General features: G+C 39.2%; 1 pseudogene; it reads left to right on the forward strand.

Moving 5' to 3' along the window:
• Nucleotides 1–275: 275 nt before the first annotated feature.
• LOC125166037 (V-type proton ATPase subunit d 2-like) lies at nt 276–1,677 on the forward strand (annotated as a pseudogene).
• Nucleotides 1,678–4,485: the final 2,808 nt, after the last annotated feature.

Consider the following 4,485-nt stretch of genomic DNA (forward strand, 5'->3'; position numbering starts at 1 on the left):
CCTGGGTTTACTCAGATTATCTAGCTGATTCACTGTTGCTGTAAAAAATAAGGCTGAAAAAAATAAATAAATAAGGCTGAGCGTGCTGTGTTGAAAGGCACTGAAACCAGAGGAAACCAGCTATGAAAACCCTATCAGCTGATAGATTTCTTCCTGATAACTCCTCATAACTACTAGGGCAGTCTAGTCTAGATTTGCCAGTCTAGGGCAAATCTCCAGGAGCTGACCAAGAACCAGGGCTGTTTCAGCCCAGATTGCCTGTGATCTCCTTCCCCATGCTTGAGGATGCCAAGCCATACTTTAACATGGACCCTGGCTACCTGGAAGGCCTGGTGCGAGGGTGCAAAGTCAGCCTCCTGACCCAGCAGGGTTACATCAACCTGGTCCAGTGTGAGACCCTGGAAGATGTGAAAATTCGTCTCCAGGCCACTGATTATGGCAACTTCTTGGCTAATCTAACAAATCCTCTTACTGTTTCTGTTTCCAGAATAGACACTGAGATGAATGCAGAGAATTTGAATATTTCTGTAATCATTCCCTGGAACTCCTGAGCACATTTTTCCACGTATATGACATGCAGTTATATGAAAAACAACATGATTCTACTGATGAACAGTGCATTGCAAAAAAGAAAGAAAGAAAGAAAGAAAGAAAGAAGAAAGAAAGACAGACCTATGAAAGAAATTCTGGTGAAGTGCCACCTATTGGGCTGTTTCACAGAAATGGAAGTGGTCAACATTTCAGAGACACCGATCTCTTTTTTTTTTTTAATTTTTTTTAAGTTTATTTATTTTTGACAGAGAGAGAGGCAGAGAATGAGCAGGGGAGAGGCAGAGAGAGATGGAGACACAGACTCAGAAGCAGGCTCCAGGCTCTGAATTGTCAGCACAGAGCCTGACGCAGGGCTCGAACCCACAAACTGCGAGATCATGACCTGAGCTGAAGTCAGATGCTCAACCAACTGAGCCACCCAGGCGCCCCGACACCGATCTCTTTAATGCTGCTCTGGTTGAAACACCATTAGCTCCATTCTTTCAAGATTGTATGTCTGAAAATAACCTAGTTGAACTGAGTGTTGAATTACTGCACATTAAACCGTACAAGTCTCACCCTGAGGCATCCTATAAATTCTGTAAGAATCATGGTGAGGTCACAGTAGAAATTACGTGTCCCATTCTTGAGTTTGAGGCTGCCAGAGGTGCTTCTATCATCACTTTTAACTCCTTTGGCACTGAACCAAGCAAAGGCGGCCGGGAGACCCTTTACCCAACCTATGGCAAGCTCTGTCTTGAGGGGTGATGCCTGTGGGCTCAAGCAGAAGACTTCCATCAGGTGAGACGAGTAGCGGACCACTATAGCAGACCAGCCTTTGTTTGAGGCTGTGGGTGATGGCAGCAGAGGAAAGACTTTGGAGGATGTGTTTTATGAGTGTGAGATAGAAATGAACGTGCTGCCATTCAACAGGCAATCCCACCATAGCGTGCTTCACGCATACACAAAGCTGAAGGAGCAAGAAATGAGCAATATCATGTGGATAATAGAATGCATGTCAAAAAACACATCAAAGTAAAATTAACATTTACATTCCAATTTTATAACCCAGTGTGGGGCCTCAAATGCAGAAAATCATAAATATTAAGGAGAGGATTTGAGGAAAGTCAAAAGAATTGCATTATATTACCTGGGTTATACAAAAATAATCCATGCTGCACCTTCATGAATTGCAGACCCAATGGAAATATAGTAAACCAACCCAGAAATAAAGTGTTCCTTCCTTTTTTTTTCCCAGCAGCCTTAAATGTTGTTTCCGTGTTTATGTCTCATTCTTTACCAGACCTTAGACATTAATTCTGATTAATCCTATGGTGCTTTTCTTATTCTCATTTGGTTGTATTAAAAAATCAGATAGGGGCGCCTGGGTGGCTCAATCAGTTAAGCGTCCGACTTTGGCTCAGGTCATGATCTCGCGGCATTTGAGTTCAAGCCCCGTGTGGGGCTCTGTGCTGACAGCTCAGAGCCTGGAGCCTCTTCAGATTCTGTCTCTCTTTCTCTCTCTGACCCTCCCCCACTCACACTCTGTCTCTCTCTGTCTCTCAAAAATAAACATTTAAAAAAAATTTTTTTTAATCAGATCTAATTTTAAACAAAGGAAAAAGAAAAAGAAATGTGCAGCTTCTCCACCGAAACAGCTGGGATTTGAGGTTCTAGATCCTGTTGGATACCTCACTTTCCACTTCACAATTAACCCATGTTTTTACACAGAAAGGGGAAAAATCTCCTATCAAATAGTGGAAGAAATAATTAGGTTCTTAAGAAAGTTGAAAGTTATCCAACAACCCCTTTCCAAGGGGAAAATAATGCATATATTAGAAGAGAAAATGCAATCATATGGCTTCCCCAAGCCTCTCAAGCACCAAGCATCACCCACCTATGTATCCTCCAGAAAGTAACAGGTAGACTGTGATTTCTGCACATTAGTGGTTCCCATACTGCTTCCCAGTTCTCTATCATTATGGGAAAATGTTCTTTGCCAGACATCAGTTCGCATGAAGCAAGACACCTCACAAGAGTCTAAAATGAAGCTAATTTAGATGGCAAAACTCGGGTGGGCAGCAATTTTGGCTCAAAATTTTCTAGCAACGGACTCAAAACAGTGTTAATAGTGGCTATCATATAAAACCCAAAGACTAACTGATAGAGACCAGAAATCTATTTCTCAAGTTCCTACATTAAAAGTTCCAATTTTAAAAAGTGATCCTCTGAATGATACTGTTTTAGGAAGCCCACTAGGGGGTTTCACAAGCCTGTTTCTTGTGGGATTGTTCAATATAGGTAAATATCATCAAACCAATAGATAATTCTGTAACAAGAATTCTACAGAAAGTCAACACATTATAGCAGGATAAGTATAGCAATAGGAAAAAATACAAAGTAACCCAGAAAAATAAAGTGATTAACTCTTACTGGTGTAAGGCAGGTCAAGAAAAGTTTCCTGGAGAAAGAGACATCTGAATGGAATTTTGATAGGTGTACCTTGGAATTTTCCAAGTAAGCAGTAGAAGGGGGACATTCCGGGCAAAGGAAACCACAAGAAAGTAAAGGCAGGGAGTCATGAATCAGCATGTTTTCATAAAGATCTATATCTATAATCAGATTAACTGACTGGAGAAAAAGGCTAAACAGGCAGACACAGGAGAGGTGGGCAAGATGAAGAAATGTTTTGTATACTGTGTTAGAGATTTGACATTTATTATAAAACAAAATTACCTAAGTTCTAAGTGAAGGCATTAAAAAATAGTAATGAAGATGAGAAAATATACTTAAGGTTATCTGGGAGGTAGAATTTACACTAAGTATTAATAAAATGAAGGGGTTGAGGGAGAGGTAAGAATGTAAGAGAGTCAGGGGCACCTGAGTGGCTCAGTCGGTTAAGCATCCGACTCTTGATTTTGGCTCAGGTCATGATTTCACGGTTCATGAGATCAAGCCCCATGTCTGGCTCTGTGCTGAGAGTGTGGAGCCCACTTGGTATTCGCTCTCTCCTTCTCCCTACCTGCCCCCCGCCTCAAAATAAATGAAAAGCATTTTTAAATCTTTATTTTAAAAAAGACATTTTTGAATAACCACCATGAATCTGATGTTAAGTGCCAGAGATACAAGAGTGAACAAGACAGATGCAGTCTCCCACAAAGCTTATGGTTGAATACATATTATTTAAGTGATTCAAGACTTTCAGGAACACAGCTAATCCATTAATAGGTAAAGAGAAATTTTTTCAATATCGAGTTACTGACAAAGAGAAATGAAATGAACGTATAAAGATCTAAATTTTAAAACTTGCATAGTAAAATCCTTAAATAAAACCAGTGACAAATTATAGCCCATAGATGTCAGCAAAGACCCACCTATGGGCAGGAAAACATTTTTACCAGAAGAGGTAGTGTTTTAATTTCTGCCTTGTGTTTCTTTCCCCTCCGTATATTCATTTTTGTTTTATGTTCTCCATGTTTTAATAGCACGTACCCAAAGCAAATTTTTCCTATTATTTCATCCATTTATTGAATATATTTTATTTTGTGAATTTTATTCAACTTATTCACCAGTTCTGGTAATCTAGTTTTGCTCTTCTCTCTACTCTAAAGGACTTTTTGTCTATAATATAAAACCTAGTGCTTGATGGTATACAGGCACAAATTGTTCTCTAAAACACTGGTTTCCAAAATAGAGTGTGTACCCTACAGTGAATGTACACAAGATCCTTAGGATTATGGGAAGGAAATACTAGGATTTCTATTTACATACATTTGGCAACCTTTAAACTTTCTCTTTGTCTATGTTATGGTACATATAATCAAGTCATATTATTAGTACATGTTAATAATTTATGATAATTTATAAATAAACATATGCACATAGGTTCTCAAATATTTTTTATTGAGAGAGCTGTCTTATCCATTTGGGCTGCTATAACAAAATACCAGAGAC

Source organism: Prionailurus viverrinus, chromosome B2, assembly GCF_022837055.1.
Source record: "Prionailurus viverrinus isolate Anna chromosome B2, UM_Priviv_1.0, whole genome shotgun sequence".
Lineage (NCBI taxonomy): Eukaryota > Metazoa > Chordata > Mammalia > Carnivora > Felidae > Prionailurus > Prionailurus viverrinus.